This window comes from Quercus lobata, chromosome 4 (genome assembly GCF_001633185.2).
Source record: "Quercus lobata isolate SW786 chromosome 4, ValleyOak3.0 Primary Assembly, whole genome shotgun sequence".
Lineage (NCBI taxonomy): Eukaryota > Viridiplantae > Streptophyta > Magnoliopsida > Fagales > Fagaceae > Quercus > Quercus lobata.
In genome coordinates, this window is record NC_044907.1 from 10,144,954 (window position 1) to 10,167,910 (window position 22,957).

Here is a 22,957-nt window from a genome sequence, read left to right on the forward strand (position 1 = left end):
ATTGGTTAAGAATATATTCTAATGTGAACTTGATTGCATGGAATTAAAAATTGATTTTGATTAGTTATAGAGACAAAGAAATGAAATTAAACTCAATATGATTTTTGATTATCAGTGGCCCAATTAGAAGATAATTATAATCTTGCATGTATTTAATGATCTCAAAAAATAATTGTGCAAGTACTAATTATCAAAATTAAACAATTATTTTAAATAAATAGGATTTGCAGCCACTCAAGAGGCCCCTATTTCATCTACAACTACAAGAACCCCAATAGTTAAATTCCAAAGACTAGCAAACTAGGCAACCATTGCATCAACCACAACATTGCAACCCTTCGAATCTAGACATTGGGATTTGGTACATGATTAGCCCATTGCAAAGGAGGATTAAGGACTAAATATGAACTAGGATGACACCATTAACCGAGTTTTGAGGTGGTAGGCGTGTGCACATAAGGTTAATTTTATTATTAATTACTTTGTGATAAATGGAAATTATTAGGATTTTTGTTATCTTGTGAATTGATCAGCTGTTTTAACATGTTTTAGGACGAAATCATAAGCTTTGAAGAATGAATGACTTGATTTAAGAACAAAGATTTGTACTAACAGATGATTGCTTGCAACCACTTAATTAGGTTTTGGAAGTAATCACTGATTATTAGTTTATGTGTGATTTCTTTTCATGTTATCTTCAATATATTCATACATTTTCTAGAAACCCTTTTGGATAATAGGTGTTGGATAATAATGTGCCTACGGATATTATAGTGACTGAATTTTGAAACCCTTTTCTCTACTTTCCTACTCTATAAGTAAAACTTTCCCTGTTTTAGCTCACATCATTGTTAAAATGTGTGTTATTTTGAGGGTCTTTCTTGTGAGCATAAACAACGAATCGCAATATTATTATTATTATTCGTTTTGGTAAGAGTCATGTTAAGAATGTGTGGTATTTTACCATTTTTAGAGACTTTTTTGGCAGTGTAAAAAGGTGGTCTCCAAATGGCTAATATTCTTAACACCATACAAAAATTGTATGCAATTGCATTCTAGTGAGATTCCCACATCGGAAACAATTTATCTGATTCCAATTCCCATAAGACCTGAGTCACATGGTTCTATTGCGGAGCCTAGTTACGTGGGTTTGTGACCAGGTGGGGCATTAAAGTAATAGGCTGTATGCTTTGGGCCTGACCAAGTTGGGTTCTCTCTCTGAACTTCAAATTTGGCACAGCTCATCCTACACACAATTGAATTTTGAAACCCTTTTCTCTACATGTTTTAGCTCACATCAGTTCTAATCAAATCTCACAAAATGGCAGATATGAAATGTCTCTAAAAATCATATCATAGAAAAAAAAATGAAAACTTGTTTATTATAGACTACTCAAATTGAACATTTAAACCACCGGTACATTAAAACCAGCAGGTCCTGTCAGCTATTGAATTTCCAGAGTCTGATGTGCCTGCCATTATGTGCAGTGACAACCTTCTTCATCCCAACAGCCAAGCATGTGATGGGAGGTCGAGCACTTTTAGGAATGCTGTCAATGGGCATACCCTCTGAAAGCCTTCTTCCTTTCCTTTTTTCAGTAGCTCCATACGTGTTCTGGGAGCTTGATAACTCGTTACCTTCCATGACGCAGCTTGCAAGAACTTGACCTGTGTTTTGATCTAATGTGCGTAGCACACCATCTATTCCACCAACAACTAAAGTTGACTTGTCACTTCGCAGGTGTTGCAGAGAATAAACTACATTCGGACTCACACGTGTTTCCCATAGAGATCTCATTGTCCTGAATATTAACATTAACAGAATTGGTAACTGACCAATAATAAGAATCCATAATAAAATTCCAAAAATTGTCCTGGTATTCATTTTATTGCCTATTTACATTAAAAAATAAAAAGAGAGATGAAAAATTTAAGATCATAACAATAGGTGATTTTGTAGACATCACAGCTTTTGCTGGTTGAAATAGATATTCAGCTTTTGCTATTTTATTAATTTTGTTTAACTTGTCCTCTTATCTTCTTAAAGCGAAAATGTAAAGCTAAATCCTCATCAATTTGAGCTGAAATATCACTCATTTGGGGGGTTACACTTATCATGTCGTGATATTTTCTTGAGATACAGATTCTACAATTAGAATGTTTTGGCCTCTAGGGTTTTATGATCTGGTGGTGGTAAAAGCCTATGGGCCACATAAAGTACCGGTTTATTCATCTATCACTAGCTGCATATTCGAAAATGACAACATAGATTCTCCTCAGAAAATTAAATAGCTCATGCTATGAAATAGAACTCTCTTGAAGTCTAATTCATAAATAGTATTTAGAACTAATATATGCATACCGAAGGTCCCAACAAGATGTATGTCCAGACGTTGATCCAGCAAACACTGGATGTGAACAAGCATTGTAACACAAAGTCTTTATGCCCGTCAGGAGAAGTTGAAAGTTTATGCACTTACAAATGAAGAACACTGCCCTGGTAAGTTCAGGAGAAGAAGAAAATAAATGCTTCAAACTAATAAGCATTTTGTGACAGCAGGTCACACAAAAGCATCCAATTTATTCAGGAACTGGAAGTCTACTGTATTACTTTCAATGAAAAAGGTTGATCCAACAAGGACAAATGAGAAGATACAAAAGGACGTTCTACCCACATGAAAAATATAGTAACATAGCACATATATAGTCCATGCCTAAATGAGGCTTAGGTGTTGGACATGTAGATTTTCAAAAAGGACACAAGGTCCCCAAATAGCCAAAATGCAAAAATAGGACTGCAATGTCAGGTGGACAAATTACCACAGACAAGCCAGCTTCACTTCAGACTTTCAATAATATCATGTTTATCTGTATATACATCAACACAACCCAACCCAACTCAACCAAGCTTTAATCTCAATACAAAAAGAAATAAAATAACCGATCTAATAAAAGATGAGAATGGAAACAAAAACAGTGTCATATACATCAATGTAAATAAGCAAATTCCAAAGGATCCAGAAGGCTGATGAACAGAATATAGACATGGCCAAATAAAGATTTCTGACACAGCAGGAATAGAATACCTCCTATTGTTATTCTTGATCTTAGTGTTGCTAACTGCCGATCAGATAAACTACCCGAGACAGTGATGCTCCCAAGAGAGGAACCACTAAGTATCAACTGATCATCGCACAAACATAAGCATGTTACAGGCCCAGCACGCATCCTGCAATTAGAAATTCAATATGATCCCACATCCACAAATCACTGATTAATGTAGAAATGCATACTTCTGTAATGCTCAGGACTTTAGTTGAAAAGAAATACTCTTAACTTAAATGGAATAGACTAGAATGAGAGTTCTTTCTCATAAGCATACATGAGGCCCCTATAATATGTACTGGGCATGTTCATTTTGGCTCCTGAGAGAAGGATAAACAGCTATGCAATACTGCTACATCCATTGACCTAGAAATATTCATCCAATGGTAACCTGCTCCTGGCTTTGACTTTTACTAGCAATGAGTGGAAAGTGAGGGGAGTGCATAAGTTTGATGCCCCAAATGGATTAGACATTGACTGAGTGTGTATTGTGTGGGTGTAAGCTGAGTACCACACTGGGCACATATTGGATTGATTTCAACTACAAGGAGTCTCAATTGTGAGTAGATACAACATAGATAACCAAACTTCAAGCCCAGATTATGAATGTATCTCTCAGTAATATTGTAGACTATACTTTTAATTAACATTTGTCCCCTCATCCCCCCCCCCCCACCCGCATTTTTTTGTTTCTCATAAAAAGGAAATAGCCACACATTCCAATTTATAAATTTCTTGACACCATACCTGATTATTTGAGAACACTTTCTACTGTAAACGTCAAATAAACGAGCTGTGCCATCCTCACATCCGACCACTGCCTCTGGATCATCGTAACTGTATGCAGGGAAGGAATCAGATTGTTTTTGCACATAACAAGCAAACATAACACTTTACTTTGAATGTTAATATCCTAATGATAAGTTAGAGAAAATATAAGGAGTCAAATAATTAGGTTACAGTTTGGAATCAATCATGAATAGCATTAACTTGACACGGGTCTTCAAAAGACAAGTAACTTTAATTATTCTCTAGCAAGTAGGTAGGATATCTAAAGCTTAAGCTCTTGATAGGTGCTGAAGGGAAGCATTTATCTCAAGATTTTTTAATCACACTTATATGAGCTAAGTGGTAGGTTTGGTTCTAACTAAATCTTCATGGGTATTCTTACCTCAAAGTAGCACAATAGCATTGCCCCCCTCTCTCTTTTAAACCTCCATTTTGCAAAGCCACCTCTCCCACCACTGTGTATAGCAAAGGTCACTTCTACTATCAATCTTTATAAATGATGAATTCACTTAGTGACTTACAAACTTGTTTTCAAGATGAAGGACTTAGACATTGGTACCACTATCTAAAGGAGCACTTAACAAGCATAAATACATAAATAAAAATACAAGATCAGAAATTTTCGCATCACATAAAAGATGCTTTGTATAGTTAATAATATTAATTTTACAAATTAAAAATCATAATTAAAAACCAATTTGTATACTTAAAAGATTGCCACACACTTCTCCAGCCAATTACACGATTTAAAGGGGGTGGGGGAACAAATATGCCAAAAAGCACTTGTACCAATTATATTTTCTTGATTCAGAATTTAGGAAAACATCCAACAAACAACAGTCTTGTATAGGATTTAATCCTGCCAGTGGTAAGGTTCATAGACTTAAAAGACATCACAGCAATAATCCATTAAGGTAGGATCTCCAAGAGTGTCTTCAGCAGAAGCCCGTAAGTACATATTCAGAGAGGCATCACTGCATGGTGAAAGAAATCATATATGAAATTGCCTTATGATGATGCTTGGTTGTGTGCATCGTAGTAATTACAGCTATTCATAAATCAAGATAATCAGAAAATTCCGCATACTGCATGCATAAACCTTTCACAAACGTGCCTTCATTAGACGGAAATATACTTCTTTTCCCATTTCACCTCCATATGCATATATGAGTACCAACCAAACCAACAATCTAGAAAGATAAATAATACATTCTGAAATTAGATAACGAGAGATCCATAAAATTATCCATCTGTAACCTTTCAATAAAACAAAACAATTTAATCCAATAAAAAGTTTATTAGCTTCTGAGACCAAACATGAAATATCAAATAATATTGGCCTATCACTAATTTGTACCCATAAAAATAAATATACAGGAGGCAGAAAAGAAAGATGTTGAACTTCAGGCCTGCTACTTAAACCTCCGAGAAAGGTAGAACCGTTCTGCAAATTCTAATAGCATGTTGGAGGAATCTTTAGAGGCTACTTCATAAGGCGAATTTTGTGAATTCTTTAGATGAAGATGCATTCTTTATTTATCACTCCTTTTAAAAGATGCAATGCCATAGAAAGCATTGACAAATTGAAATTCACACTTCATGATAAACACATTAACATAGTAATAAAAAAAAATGATAAACACATCAACATGAATCCTCAAACTAATTTGCTGGAGTATGGTAGCATTCAGGTCAAGTTTCACGTACACAAAGACACTCAAAGCATTGATTTATTAATGTTACCTTGCTCTCATCAAAATCAAAGTCAACTAGAGGAACTATGTCTGGAACAAAATATTCTTCCACACATTTGTAGCTTTCTAGGGACCAGAGATACATTACCTAGCATCATTCACATGCAATAAGTTAACAGTATTAAGATGCAAAACATAAAACAAAATCTACTCTCACCAGAGGAGAAACATAAAAGTTGACTAGTAATTATTAATTTATTACAATCCTTAAGGATGGCATTGTAGTTAGCAACTTAGCATACATGGTACAATACCTTATCACCTTTGCCAGTAAGAATCAAGCCCGTCTTCATTCGGCACTGATTAAACCTAATAGAAGGCAAGGTTAGAAAAATAATATCCACCACCCAAGATTTGCCTATTCACACCTACACACACAATCCACATGTAACTTGTACAATTTTACATAATTAGAATAACAAGCATGGAATGCCTCTAGAGATATACCAAACTTTGTGGATCTGCTAAAGATTTGATAAAGTTCATATTTTCACAACAATAGAGATATCCTGCAAAACATCAACCCAACCCTATAAATGAAAAATAGCAGATCCTCATACTTTTAGAAAAAATTTCTTCGATTATAAAATAGACAAAAACCATGCACAAATGACACAAGAAAAAACCAAAACAGATGCAATCACAAAATTGAATCAACACCTAGACTAGGATTTAAAGAAAAAGACTAGAAATTAGCACCTAGACTTGCCTGAATAAAGCACCAAACAAGAGAGAACAAACATAGGAATCAACACCTTAGGATGGGCTAGAGTCAGCATCAGAGCATTGGCAAAATTCCAAAAGAGAGTTTTATTAATCAAGCAAACTTCATAACAATATTGAACCCTGGGTTCCATAAATAGAGTTCCAAATTTATTATCCTAGTAGAAAAAGAAACTAATTGTACTACCCTAGTAAGAAAAGCATTTAAATTCCTAAACCTAGTTAGAAAATAAAATAACCAATTACATAGATACAATAAATCCTAGACATTAAGTGATTATGCCTTAGGCCCAACTAATAGTAGGCTCCATCCAAAAAGCCACTAGTTGGGCTATCTTTTTTTCACGTCTACATCCATAAGTCTGTGTTATGGGAGGCCTATATCTTGTGTTAGCACCAGCTCCCTTAAGGTCAGAAGAACTTGACGGGTCGAGTGTGACCCAAGGTAGTTCTCAAAACAAGTAATCCACGTGCGATCATAATCTAGCCATCCTTGCCAACAAACTAGAGAGTGTTGAATTCCTTAATCCTTGGTAGAAACAATAACAATATGCTCATCTGAAGGTATGTGGCAATCCTAACACAAAGTCCATGTTCATATCTTGACAAGGAAAAATCTGGCAAAGGTAGTGGGATATAAAGACTGGTGTTGCTTGTGATGTTTTTCCACTTGCCATTTCAACATTTCCCAATTTTCTTGGCATTGTCTCGCTTAAGGCCGGGCAATTTAATTGACATTTTACTTTCTCAATTATCTTACCCAAACCAAAATGTTCTGAAAGACCTACATAATTTCCCATGCTAGGAAATCTCACTGAAGTTCATGGGATACATAATTGTCTTTGGAGAAATACCCATCTTGAAGATTGTAGTTGGATACACTAAATAGGGAACTATATATCTCCTCAAAGTCTGAGCACAATTCATACTCCTCCTTAAGTCTCTCGAACCTATAACCTTAATGCTCATGATTAATAGCAAGGACGCTCAAGATTGATAGCAAGGATACTCTTCAACTAAGAGAATTAGGTGCTTTATTCTCAACTCCTACCCCATGTTTCACTACAAATAAGTAGCATTGTAGGAACTCAACCCGATGGCCATGCCTAAAGTTTAACTTCCTATGAGAGTTGAGGTTGCATACGGCTTCATGGTCAAAATAGATGACCAATTTTTGTGAGAGAAGATAATGGCGCCAATGTCATAAGGCTCAGATGATCACATAAAATTTCTTTTCATACGTTGAATACCTTTGTTTAGCCTTATTCATTTTTCCACTACAATAAGCTATTAGATACCGCTCTTTAATCCACCTATGCTAATACTTGATGTGTCACATTTTACTTCAAAGACTTTTTTTGAAATCAGCAAGGCACATGATAGGTGCCTAGGTTGTCATTTGTTTGACCTCCTTAAACTCCATATTAGAAGTATTTGTCCACTTAAACATACCTTGTTTCATACAATTAGTAACGGAGGACATGATAGTACGAAATCTTCAGATGAACCTTCGGTAAAAGGAAGCAAGCCGATGAAACTCTAAATGTCATAAGTATTTCAATTGCCTTAACCTTTTTGTGGTGACAATGATGGTGTAACTTTAGTAAAGGTCAATGTGATGATGTTGGCAACGTGATTGTTGTTTATGTGATGGGTGAAAGCTTAATGGATTAGATTATAATGGAATAAAGGGTCAGTTCAGTAAGAGCACATAATTGCAGCAGCGAGCATGGTCTACTTTCAACATTAAGCATGCTGTTACTAAATGTATCTATATAGTCCTTTTAATTTAAGACCTAATTACGCGTTACCAAATGAGCATGCTAAAATTTATTATTAAACAGCCCGTTATTTTTTAGCTCACTCTATGAATCAATTGATAAAAGCTACTGTAGAGCGAAGTTTCTTACCTAATGGTATTTAAGTTTCCATGATTCTGAAATTTTAACATAATTTGATCTAAATTGGCTTCAAAACAACTACATAACAACTGTTTTATAAGAGAGAACAATTTAATAGCACAACAGACTCTTGAGTACCTTATGCCTACAACATAGTACTCACAGACTTTTCAAATGATCATAATCTACCTCCAACTATATTCAGATTGTTCTTGCGTAATATAACAAGTGATCATTCCCAAAGAACTTACGTATAAATGAAAACTAAACAAGAAGAAGAGGATTTACCCAACTGAATGACCTTTCCATTGATCAATATCAATCAAACCTTCTTTTAAGGAGAATCTGTGGTGCTCCATGGCAAGCTCCTCTAAGTATGTCTTTAACAATGTCTCTGAGCACGTAGACTTATTGGAAAAATCTGTGGAGTTCTGCTTCTGCTAGTGTAGAATTCCTGCAGTAATTTGGCTTATTAATATATAAGCCTTCATAAAAGGCATTGAGAAAGTAAATTGGTCAGACATATAACTACATCTTTTGTGTGTGTGTGTGTGTGTGTGTGTGTGTGGTAACTAGACATCTATTAACTGAGCTTTTTAACTATATTTTCCCATAGTTATTAATTATCACAAAAAGCAGGCAACCTTTATAAAGAATAGTCCCTTTGGACTCATCTCTATTCAGTATTAATAGTATCATTACAAACTCATATAATGTGTTATAATTCCAATTCACATGAAAATTTTTCTAGGTATTATAAATTCTATTGCAATTTTGTTACAAACCGATTTGGAAGCTGAATTATGATGCCATGCATAACCGGTCGGCAAGTCCACATCAATTCACAACAAAAATATACTCAATGTCTAGTAGTATAGATCATTGTGAATTAAGTTCAATGTCTAGTAGTACCAACTTCCCAAATTCCCCAAAAGTTCAATACCTTTCACCTCAGTTCACCTTGGCCACTTTCTTCCCAGTCCCTTTTGCTTCCACTTTCTCCACTGAACAACACCCACCTCCATGCTGACGATTATGATGCCCATGTCCATGTCCATGAAACTGCTTCCCCTTCAATTGCTTCCTCATATCATAAGCATCCTCACCATCCGCATAGTACTTCATCTGGTAATTCTCTGGGAGACAGAAGAGATTGCAGGTCTGCATGGCTAAGAGATCGTCGATTGTGGCTTTGCGTATGCACACCATTGTTGGGTTGGTTTTTGATTTGGTTAATTTTGTGGGGATTTTAAATTGGGGGTTTAGGGTTAGGTTTTTTTTTTTGTGTGGTGGGAGTTTTTGATTTGGGGATTTTTGTGGAGAGAGAAGGAAGGAGAACGAGAATGAATGAGACTGAAATGTAAAAGTGGTAATTGGATTCTAAGGGGCTGTTTGGGGATTTTTTTAAAAAATAACTAAAAAACCCAAATTATATTATTAGTTAAACAACATTTGAAACTAATTTCATTTCTAGCAATTCGAGTCCAGAGGACTCGATTTTGGGCAGCTGAAATGTCCACGTAGGCCTGGAAATCGAGTTCGCTGGACTCGGTTTCTGTACATGGAAATCAACTTCATTGGACTCGGTTTCTGTACATGGAAATCGAGTCTAATGGATTCGGTTTCTGTACATAGAAAACGAGTCTAATGGACTCGATTTTCGTTCATGGAAATCTTCCTTCAGCCGGCCATAAACTCATCAAGGAAGAGAACACACATGCTCTGTTTTACTCTCCACAAAACAGAGCATGTGAGTAGAGGAAGACCTTGCAATTCCCCAAGAGCACAATCCTAAATAAAACATTAGACCAGACTTTGTCTCTAAATCTACCTTACACAACCTTCCTACAACTATTACATCGTACACCCATTAACAAAAACAACTTCATTTTCTTAACAAACAAAAAACACAGAACTTGCAACAACATAAAAAAACCAAATCCAAAAAAAGAAAGCAAAAAAAAAAAAAAAGCGTACGTGCTCTGTTTTGTGGTTATATTAGCAAGTCAGACGATGTCATCAAAGGAGTAATACACCGGGTGAAGTCTTTTGAGCAAAGATGACTTAACAACCTCACATGCTCTGTTTTGTGGAGAGTAAAACAGAGCATGTCTCGTTCTCTTCCTTGGTGATTGTCTGTGTGCTGAACGAAGAGAACCGAGTACTCTGAGCTCGATCACCATGGATGAAAATCGAGTCCGTTAGACTCGTTTTGCATGTACAGAAATCGAGTTCAATAGACTTGATTTCCATGTACAGAAACCGAGTCCAGCGAACTCGATTTCCAGGCCTACGTGAACATTTCAGCTGCCCAAAATCGAGTCCTCTGGACTCGAATTGCTAGAAATGAAATTAGTTTCAAATGTTGTTTAACTAATAATATAGTTTGGGTTTTTTAGTTATTTTTTAAAAAAATCCGTTGTTTGGTAACTTATGTGTAGGTGAAAAAGTGTGTATAAATACGTGTAATGTTATTTAAAAACTGAAAACATGTGTTTAAACACAAATACCAAACGAGCCTTAAATATTTGGGATTTGGTTTTGGTTGTGCAATTTTGTGTTACAAAACCGCATTTTTTTTTATGGAAATGTTAACAAAACTGCATTGCTCCCATGTATAAATATATTATTTATATTAATATTATATGAATATTCGTTTTGTTTTGTTTGTTTGGATAAAAAACCTTGTATAAAGATAGTTTTTCGCATTTTAAATGAACCAAATGGAACAAATTTGCCGAATAGACCTAGTTAGGCTGGACCGAATAAACTTAACTAGACTGAATTCCCCAAATTGGACCAAATAGACCAAGGTATACCGTATGGACTAAATTGGACCAAATAGATCGAAGTGGACTGAATGGATTGAATATGACCGAATTGACCAAAGTAGACCTAATGGATTGAATTGGATTGAATGGACAGAAATGAACCGAATTGGACTAAATTAACTGAAGTAAACCGAATGGACCTAGTTGAATTGAAGTGGATTGAAGTAGACTGAAGTAGACCGAATCAGACTGAAGTAGACCGAATCGAATTGAATTGATGAAGTGGACCGAATCCCGATCTGTTATTAGCATAGCCAAGATTGTGTTTTGGTATAAATTCAAATTCTTACTTAAAAAATAATCAAGTATTAACTCAAACAAAAATCAAACCAAAACTATAAAAGAGAAAAATATGCTACTTGTAATGAGAAACTAAAAAATACAACACCAACATGTATGAACCCAAAATAAAATTTTAAAAATCACAATGATTCATCAATATAAAGAAGATGTGCAAGAAAGATTAAAAAAAAAAAATGAAGAGAGAGAGAGAATAACCACATTTCAAGAGAGAATGTGAGAGAATAATAAGAAATTTATAGAAAATAATATGAGAAGAAAAAAAGAAAAAAAAATTGTAATAAACACCAAATTATCAAAGTCATGTTATGTTATGTAATCAAATAACATTATATTCTTACATACTATCGTTATATATAATGCAATAGGATAACATCTATGAAATCAAAGAGAAGAAGAAAGATAACTACTTAAAAACATAACTTAATCACATCAACCCAAAGTAGAGTTTAAAATAACACAAAAACTTATCAACTTAAAGTAGAGATGCAAGAAAAGCTTTCATTTTCGTGCTTATCCTAATTGTTGGTTCAGTTTATGCATGAAATAATAATATTAAAAAATCCACCAAAAAATGAAAAAAAAAAAATTAAGAGAGAGAGAGAGAAATAACCTTGTGTGTGTGTGTGTGTGTGAAAACTATGTATAGAAAGAAATTGAGAATTGTAAAAGTAAGGGGGGATAAGAAAAGCCAAAAATAAAGGAAAATAAAGGAAGATAATGGGATTGAGGAAAAGTGATATTAAGATAGATAGTAGTGGGGAGATGAAAAGATAAAAGGGAGAGGAAAATTTGGTGAAAGTATAACATTAAGTTGGGAAATTAATAAGAGAGAAAAAAAAAAAGAGTTTGAAAAAAGAAGAAGAGAGAAAATGTTGGAAGTGGGAGGATGATGTGGCCACTAGTGCGGCTCAACAGGAGCGTAACAATAATAAATGCTATGCTTCAGTTTTTATATATATAATATTGTATGGCACTGTGATACCCAGACCGATTTAGGCCTTAGATTTTGACTCAACAGTGTGGCCCATGACACCAACCTCTTTCTACCTAAGGCCCAAGCTTGGGCCCAAAAGAGCTACAGGCCCAGGCCTCACGCTGCCTTAAAGCCCAATGAGTAAATAATCTTAATTAGCACACACCTAGCATCGCCACCTGGGCCTCACTTAGTGAACCACTTCCCAGGCAAGAAGACAATTGCTCGGGGGGTGTTGTCTCTTGGCTGCTCGATAATGCCTTGGGGAATATTGCTGCCGAGCAGCTCTACTGAAGTGGGAACCAGTTCCAATGTCACTCCTACCACACCCCGCTCCCAACTAAACACCCACTTTGAGTTAACGACATTGGACCTCCTTTCCATTAACCACAAGAATAATCATAACTCCCTACTAATTTTGGGCTATAAATATGAGAAGGTAAAGAAAGAGAGGGTTGTTGAAAGGTTCACAAGGAAACTAGGAGTAAAGGGAGTGTGAGAGTATCAGGTTAGTGTAGTAGTAGTAGAAAGGGAGTAAAATAGTTTAGAGGGAGAGTCAACTTCGTTGGGTCTCTGTGCTGAGAACGACCTAAAGTAGGAAATCCTAAGCCCACTTTACAAGTAAGTTGTGAGCCCAAGTGAGGTCTAGCCTAGTAGCCTCATTTTTGGCGAGCATATATATATATATATATATATATTACTATCCCTTAACGTGGGAGAGAGAGAGAGAGAGAGAGAGAGAGTTTAAAGGGAGTTTGGTGTTTTGGATTTGTTTGGTGGTGGGGAGGTGGTTGAAGTAGAGATTATATAATATATGAGTGGATTCAATCTCCACTTGCATGCAAGTATAAGTCTTCTTGTGACCAAAATCCCAAGATTTCAACTTCTTTCATTTTCAGTTGCTATTGCCATAACTTGTTCCTCTTAGCTATGTTATCCACTGCTAAGTAGAATAGTGTTATAACACCTGATCGTATTCTCCATTAAAGAGTAGAAGAGGAAAGATTTCTGGTATTTTAATATACTGAACCGTGTTTAATATGTTTGTCTTCAAAACCAATCAACAAATGTCCTCCAAATTACCCAAAAAAAAAAAAAAAAAATTTCTTTTGTTGAATCACCTCACTAGTCAAATTCTAACCAAATCTGGAATTTAAATCTTTAGGTGTTACCCTTAATTACACTTGTGAGCAATCAATTTAATAAATTAATATTTCTCAAAAAAAAAAATAATATCCAAATTACAAAATCCTCTATTAAGGCATAAAGCCTAACTCAAATATGTAATTAGTGATTCAAATGTTCAATTTGGGTCATCAATTTCACGATTTGTTTGTTAATTGAAGGAAATTATAAATAGAATATAGATATTCTAAAAACTCAAAATTTAGCAACTCATTCTACAAAAAACACTCTACAATAATGTTGCTATTTTTATAGATTTTGGCAAATGAGCTACAGTAGACTGCCATTGATGGCATCTACTGTAGCTCAAAACATATAACAAGAAATATTATTATATTCCTTAGATGAAGTGGCATTGCTTTTGGTTTTTTTGGAGGTTGTTTTTAATTTTTATTTTAATGAGTTGTTTATATTATTTTTAATAAAGTGACAAAAAAAAAATAGAACTTTTTATGTAGGGTGTGTTGTAAAGTAAGGTGTTAAAATAGATAAAGTAGGTTTTTGAGTTGTTAAAAACTAAAATTTTTAGCTCATTTGATGTGAATGCTTAAAAGAAATAATTGGATTCTAAATATTGGGATTTGGTTTTGGACTTTCATGTTCAGTCGATGGGTTGTGGACTTGTGGTTTGGGCCAATCAAAGCTCATTTTATAACTTTGCTTTGTTGTTGTTGTGCGCGTGTTTTTTTTTTTTACTGAGATGGGTGCATTTGTTTTTTCTTTCTACATATTTTTCTATTATTACTTTTTAAATAGACATTTATAACAATAGAAGTGAGAGTTTTGAAACCACTCAAGTTGCACAATCGCACCCAAATCAACCAAAATTGTCCGCAAAATGGAGTTATCTTACCATATAGCATGTGGCGGTGGAAAAACCGCTACACATCGCGCAGTGTGGTGCGGTGTGCAATATTTTATGTTACAAAACAGCACTGCATTACACCCATGTGTGCGTGTCTATATATATATATATATATATATATATAAAATATGAATTTATACTTTTATAAATTCACCTCAGTTCACCTTGGCCTCCTTCTTCCCAGTCCTTTTTGCTTCCACCTTCTCCCCTGAACAACACCCGCCTCCATGCTCATGATGATGATGCCCATGTCCATGCCTAGGAAACTGCTTCCCCTTCAATTTCTTCCTCATATCATAAGCATCCTCACCATTCGCATAGTACTTCATCTGGTAATTCTCTTGGAGACAAAAGAGTTTGTAGGTCTGCATGGCTAAGAGTTCATCGATTGTGACTTTGCGTATGCACACCATTGTTGGGTTGGTTTTTGATTTGGTTAATTTTATGGGGATTTGAATTGGGGGTTTAGTGTTTGGGTTTTTTTTTTTTTTGTGTGGTTGGAGTTTTTGATTAGGGGATTATTGTGGAGAGAGAAGGAAGGAGAATGAGAGTGAGATTGAAATGTAAAAGAGGTCATTGGATTCTAAACATTGGGATTTGGTTTTGGTTGTGCAATTTTGTGTTACAAAACCGCATATTTTTATGGAAATGTTACAAAACCGCATTGCACCCATGTATAAATATACTATTTATATTAATATTATATGAATATACGTTTTGTTTGTTTTGATAGAAAACCTTGTGTAAAGATAGTTTTTCGTGTTTTAAGCATAAAAAAAAATTGGTCGAAGGAAAACTATCTTTAGTCAATAAAAAAAACAATGAATTATTTTTAGAGATTGTTCTTCACTATTTTTTTTTTTTTTTAAAACAATTCTATCACATAGCTAGCAAAATAAGGGAAGTTAGAAGATTGTTTTTTGACTCATTTAAGGTTGCTACCAAACATAGGAAAATGAGATAGTTTTATAGAAAATATTTTTTTTAAATGATTCATTTTCTAGAAAACATTTTTGTCAAAACAAATAGAGCGATAGTGCTTTCATATCTAAAATTTTTTTGGGGGTGCTCTTAATTAACCCAAAGTAAAGAAAAATCAGAGTAAAATTTTTAAAATTGGTCCAAAATAAAAGGAAAAATTAGCTTTGGCAAGGTCAATCCAACCCAAAACTTTGAAAAATATCCCAATTAAACTAAAACCGATCAAACCATACTGTGATACACCACATGTGACTGAAATATTGAGGGATGTGGTGAAAGTTTTGGCTAAATTGCACTATGTAGTGTAGTGAATAAAATGGATCAAAACTGCACAATGAACACCCCTAACTACTAGAATCTTATGTATTTAAAAAGATATATGAGTAAAATTAACAACTTGCTTGATTTGATGTAATAAATTCAGTTAATAATATTATTTCCATCGAATAATTAATTGAACACCCAATAGCCCTTAGTTACTTAGTAGAGACCGGTAGACATACTGAGCACGTGTGGGCGCCTCACACCTTCCCACGACGTAATTTTACCCTTAAACTCATTCTTGGTGGAACGTAGACTATTTTTCTTATCCATTGAGTCAATCAAATAAAAATTATTTCTATTTCCTATTTAATTTTCCCTTTAAAAAAATAAAAAATAAGTGGCAACCCTTTCACTTTCAAAATCCATGATTTTCCAATAAAATACTCTCAAACACAACATTTTTTCTATAAAAAATAAAACCCTTCTAGAGGGATGTCATGTGCCAATCTCCACACCCGCAAATGCAATGGAGAATCAAGTTAGATGGCGGGTGAATTTTTTTTAAAACATCTAAAACCCAATGGTTGGATTGAGATTTATAGCCTGTTTGAATTGAGGGGGGAAGGAGGGAGAGTGGAGTAGAGTTGGCCGAAAATGCTAATTTTACTCTACTCCCTCTCTCTCCCCCTCAATTCAAACAGACTGTTAGATTTAATTTCCCTTTAGTCTCATTGTAAAATGAAATCTGGGTCTCTTTTTTTATCTTCTAATTAATTTACTCTCTCTCTCTCTCTCTCTCTCTCTCTCTCTCTCTCATTAGTAACATATCTAAAATAAAAAATGAATCATACTTTTTCAATGTGTATGTAAACATACATAATGACGTGTATATAGTTCAAATGATTTAATAATGGAAGTACAAATCCTAAATTTATACAAAAATGGTAGAAAAATTATCTGAATTTTAGTATATAACACATGGCTAAAGCTAACCTGCTTAATCCATTAGTATTAAGTTAAAACCGTCCAAACTTTCAACCAATCTGCTGGTTGTGGATTTTAGTGTGTCGGTGGCGATTTAGGGTCCGTTTGGATACAGCTGAAAGTTGAAAACTGAAAACTGAAAAATACTGTAGCAAAATAATTTTTAAATGTGTGAATAGTACCGTGAGACCCATTTTTAATAAAAAAGTTGCTGAAAAGTGAAGTTTGTGAGTCCTGTGACTGAAAAGTTACTGGTGTGCACTGTTCACACCCCAAAGTCAACAATCACTGCTTGAAAAAAAAAAAAAAAGAAGAAAAAGAAGAAAATACAAAACGTGGGTGTGGGCATGGGCGTGGGAAGCGCAAAACGTGCTTCCCAAACGCACACTTGGTTGAAAAATGTTCCCTTAACCAATTGAATTCAACCTGCCTACTATCATATTTATCCTTTATGACCAATTTTAAGAAGCACAAAATTTTTGCTACAAGACATATACCAAGATTGGAGGCAATACACGATCATATAAAAAATGACAATATTTTTTCACTACAAGACACTTGAAATTATGAATTGGCTGTGATTTTAGAATTAGACTTGTTAACAGCAGTAAAAATCTTATAAATGTACGTAATATAAGATTTTATTTATTATTTAAATAGTAAATAAGGCTTGAATTTTTTTTTTCATGTAATATACTTAATAATAAATCATACAAGAATCCAGGCAGTAAAGAGAATTTCTAATTTCAAAGCATCCGTGACCTTTTTTTTTTTTCTTGAGAAAAAAAGTCTTCATCACCTATGTAAGTGCTTAAGACTTAAGGGTTGTATTTACAAATATAATAATAACATAGAGAACCTCAAATTGGATGTATAATAATGTTGCTGGTTGCTTCTTTCTATCTAGCCTATCTACTAAATATATTCCTAAATGCCAATTCCCATTGGCATTCAGAAACTCACTCTAGGGGTTGCCTCCCTCACTGCTTGGATTACCTGATTTTTTTGAGAGACTTGTTAGTGTATAGCTTAGACTAGTTCAGCCCATTGGACTTAGCCTAGTATACTTTACTTGTAGTTTACTCCTATTACTTGTATTGCACACATACCTAGCCTATATAAGGCTCTCTATTGTACATTATTATATACATATCAATATACAGACTATTCAGTCTTTCTCTCTCACTTTATATTGTTAACATGGTATCAGAGCCATTCCTCTGACTTCCTGGTTCTTGTGGATATCTTCGGCGTTCTTCCGCTGCCCTCGCCTTCATCCAGTAGTCACTGTCAGAAGCAAGTCACCACCGTCATGCCCATAGCCCTTAAAACACTCGGATTTCATCAGTTTTGTTGATTAAATTGCCAAAGTCAAAGCACATATTGACAGATCTTCCGATCCCAAGCAAAACCCAACAAAGAGCTACCATAAACCACCTCACACGCGCCCCCATGCGCTGGTTGAAGTTTCTGCCTCACGAGCACGCGCTCCATGTGCAACCACGCACCACCAAGCGTCGTCCGTCTCCCACATGCGCCTCACGCGCCAGGAACAGGGCCTTCACGTGCTTCCCACGCGCTTGCTCCATTTCACGCACTGCCACGTCAGCCCTAGGGTGACGTCACACAGCCACGTCAGCATCCTAAGCCGTTGACTTTGACCAGACCGTTGACTTTCCAAAGTCAAAATTTTTCAACAGGACCTGTCTTGCTCAGTTTTTCGCGTAGATTCCGATTTTGGGCTCCGTTTTTGCATTTGAGGTCTCTAAGCATCTCATTTTTTGGTCATGCTTTTGCTCCATTTCATGCCACGTCATAGGGTGACGTCACACAGCCACGTCAGCATCCTAAGCCGTTGACTTTGATTGACTTTGACCAAAGTCAAAATTTTTCAACAGGACCTGTCTTGCTCAGTTTTTCGCGTAGATTCCGATTTTGGGCTCCGTATTTGAGGTCTCTACTCATTTTTTGGTCATTTTCTTCATTATGGCTCAACAAAATGAATAAGATATCATACGTCCTATCACCATTATGTTGGATGGTCCTACTAGCTATCATGCATGGTCTCAAAATATGACTGTCTTTCTCAAGGGTCGTAAACTGTGGAGATATGTGACTAGTTCAATTCCTAAGCCAGTACCAAACCCTAAGTCCAAAGCCATAGTTGCTGAAGAGTCTTCCAAGACTGCTGTTACAACATATGATTATGAAGAAAGCTTAGAGGAATGGGAGAGTATTCAGAGTAAGATCTTGTCTTAGTTTATCAATACCTCTATTCCCTCCATTCATAATCTTCTTCCTTGTCTTGAGACTACTGAGGCTGCTTGGAAATTTTTGGCCGATCGCTATCATTGTACTAATGATTCAAGCTTGGAGTTCCACATTGAATTAAAGCTTTATCAAATGCGCCAAGAGACAGGTCAGTCTATTTCTAATTTTTATTCTCAGACTTCTACTATGTGGGAACAACTCTCTGCTGCAGATCCTTCACTAGTATGTTCTAAGGACATTGAGCTTTTTGTCAAATATCGGGATCGCCGTAAATTTATGCATTTCATGATGGGTTTACGTGAGGATTTTGAGCCTACTAGGGATTCTCTGCTTAGCCGGTTTCCTACTCCTTCTCTTGATGCTGCAGTCAAGGAGCTCATTCTAAGAAGAACCGTTGGCCTACTCATCACATGTCATCATCTGATCATGTATTGGCTACACCCTCTCAACGGCCTCCCATTGCTGCATTCACTGCTCCTCCATGAATAAACTCTGGGCGTCCCACCTCTCAGTCTTCCAAAGGTACTCGCTGCGAGTTTTGCCGTGCCAAAGGCCATGACATCTCTGTTTGTCACAAACTGCAGAAATTTGTGCAAGAGCAGAATAAAACTTCTCTTCCTTGGGCAGCTCGATCCATCGGTTCCTACAGGTCCATCTTTCGCTTCCTCACTTACTACAACTGATATTGAGGCAGTTGTTCAACAGGTTTTATCCCGCACTTCCACTGCCCTTTTTGTCACCTCAGGTAAATAACCTTGGTTTTTTGATACTGCATGTTGTAACCATATGACTCCTAATGAATCCCAATTTTCTGATAAGGCACCTTTAGAACATCCAATCACCATTTACACTGCTGATGGAACTCCTATGCCTGTTAGTCATAAAGGAATAATCTCTTATCCTTGTTTATCCCTTAGTGACACTTTTCATATTCCAAAGTTATCCCTTAATTTGCTTTCTGTTGGTCAACTTTGTGAATTAGGCGTAGATCTTCTATTTACTAATCATGGTGTGGATGTGCAGGATCCCCGGACGGGTCAAGTGCTTGGGACAGGCCGTAAGGTTAGTCGCATGTTTGAGGTTCAAGACTTGAAGATTCCTTCACAAGTTGTTTCTACAGCTGCTACCACTGCCACCTCCTCACCTGATTTATGGCATGCTCGTCTTGGTCATCCATCCTTATCTCGTCTTCAGTTGTTAGCTTCTCAAGGTCATTTAGGTTCAGTTCAGCTTCAAAAATTTGATTGTGCTTCCAGTCATTTTGGCAAACAAACAAAATTGTCCTTTAATAAAAGTGACTCCTTTTCTTCTGCCCCTTTTAATCTTATACATTCTGATATTTGGGGTCCTGCACCTGTTCCCACTGAGGGAGGATCTAAATATTTTGTCATATTTGTGGATGATTTTTCTCGATATACTTGGATTTATTTGCTTCACCATAGGTCTGAACTTGTGTCTATTTACCAAACATTTCATAAAATGATTGAAACACAGTTCAATCGCACCGTCAAAGTCTTTCGATTAGATAATGCTCAAGAATATAATGATAAATCTTTTCTATCCTTTTTAGACAGTCATGGTACCCTTCCTCAACGGTCTTGTTCTTACACCTCTCAACAAAATGGTCGTGCAGAATGAAAACATCGTCACATTCTTGATGTTGTCCGCACCCTTCTTATTTCTACCTCTCTTCCTGAGCGCTTTTAGGGTGAGGCTGCACTCACTGCTGTGTACACCATTAATCGTATTCCTTCACCAACTACACACAACAAATCACCATTTGAGCTTCTCTATGGTCAAACCCTTGACTACTCCTCTCTTCAGGTTTTTGGTTGTGCTTACTTTGTCTCTCTTCCTCTTCATGAACGAACAAAGCTCCAGCCTCGTACTCGTCTCTGTTGTTTCCTTGGTTATGGTGTATCTCAAAAGGGGTTTCGCTGCAATGATCCCATTTCTCATCGCCTTCGTGTCTCCCGTCATGTTGAGTTTTGGGAACATCATCCTTTCACGAGTCTTCAACAGTTTCCTGCATTCTCTTCCTTAGAGTCTCCCATTTTTACTGATCTTTTCCTTCCTCTCTATCCTGAACTTATGGAGGATTCTTCAACATCGACTGTCTCTCTAGACGACTCATCTCTGGTTCTGTCCCCTGCATATGACCCGCCTGTCTTGGATCATGTGGCACCACCCTCTCCTGAGTCTCCTGTTGGTCCTGAATTTCGTCGTTCCACTCGGGTAAGCATTCCTCCCCCTTATCTCATTGATTATCACTGCTCTTTTGCTCTTGCCACTTTCTATGAACCTCACACCTATCATGAGGCCCATACTGACCCTCCTTAGCAGCAAGCTATGAACGAAGAACTAGATGCCCTTCATAAGAATCACACTTGGGATACGGTTGATTTGCCTCCTGGTCAGTTTGTAGTAGGTTGTAGGTGGGTTTACAAGATCAAGATCAAGGCTGATGGATCTGTTGAACGATATAAGGCTTGCCTAGTTGCCAAGGGCTTTACTCAGGAGTTTGGCATTGACTGTGTGGAAACATTTGCTCATGTTGCTCACCTTACATCTGTCAGATGTCTCATTGTTGTGGCTGCTGTTCGCCGTTGGCCTCTTTATCAAATGGATGTGAAGAATGCTTTCCTTAATGGAGACCTCCACGAAGAAGTGTCCATGCAACCACCCCCTGGCTATCCACACTTAGGCAGTCAAGTTTGCTGCCTTTGCCGTGCTCTTTATGGCCTCAAGCAGGCTCCTCAAGCTTGGTTTGAAAAGTTTAGCTCAGTTGTTGCTTAGTAGGGTTTCACTTCGAGTCCTTATGACACTGCTCTCTTTGTCCGAAGATCCTCTGCTAGTATCACTCTTATTCTTCTTTATGTTGATGATATGATTATTACAAGAGATGATTTTGTAGGTATCTGCTCTCTTCAGCACTTCCTTAGTCAGCATTTTGAGATGAAAGATCTGGGCATTCTCAGCTATTTTCTTGGGCTTGAGGTTACCTTATCCTTTGATGGATACTATTTTTCCCAGGCTAAATATGCTTCTGATCTTCTCTCCAAAGCCGGTATCACCGACAACAAGATTATTTCCACTCCCTTGGTTGGTAGTCTGATCTATCTCACTGTTACTCATCCGAATATTTCACATGCCGTGGGTTAGTAAGTTCATGGATGCCCCTCGTTCTGTCCACTATGCTGCTGTTTTTCGGATTCTCCAATATGTCAAAGGTACACTTTATCATGGTCTCCATTACTCCTCTCGATCTTTTCTTGAGCTTCATGCTTATTCAGATGCGGACTAGACAGGTGATCCAACTGATCGATGCTCTATCACAGGTTTCTTTTTCTTGTTAGGTACTTCTCTTGTCTCGTGGCGTAGCAAGAAGTAGGATGTGGTTTCCCGTTCCAGTACTGAGGCTGAGTATCGTGCCCTTGCCGACACCACTTGCGAGCTTGTCTGGCTTCGCTGGCTCTTGGCTGACATGGATGCTCTACAGCCCACTGCCACTCCTCTTTATTGTGACAATCGTAGTGCTATCTACATTGCTTATAATGATGTCTTCCATGAACGCACCAAGCACATTGAGATCAATTGCCACATCACTCGCCAGCATCTTAAGAAAGGAAATCTTAAGTTGTTCTCCATCTCCTCTGCTGACCAGCTTGCTGATATTTTCACCAAGACTCACCCGCCTGGTCGTCTTCAAGATCTTATATCCAAACTCCAGTTGGCTTCCTCTTTGCCACCTCGAGTTTGAGGAGGGATGTTAGTGTATAGCTTAGATTAGTTTAGCCCAGTATACTGTACTTGTAGTTTACTCATATTACTTGTACTGCACACATACCTAGCCTATATAAGGCTCTCTATTGTACATTAATATATACATATCAATATACAGACTATTCAGTCTTTCTCTCTCACTTTATATTGTTAACAAGACTTATGCTAGAAATTAGAAGCAATGAATTGTTCGATTTTACAAAGGAAAGCCTCTAGGGTAGAATTAGAAGTCTCCAATTCTTTTC

At 36.4% G+C, this 22,957-nt stretch overlaps 1 pseudogene; it reads right to left on the minus strand.

Annotated features, from left to right (window-relative positions):
* Positions 1-8,712, minus strand: part of LOC115984563 — an 18,071-nt pseudogene extending 9,359 nt beyond the window's left edge.
* Positions 8,713-22,957: the final 14,245 nt, after the last annotated feature.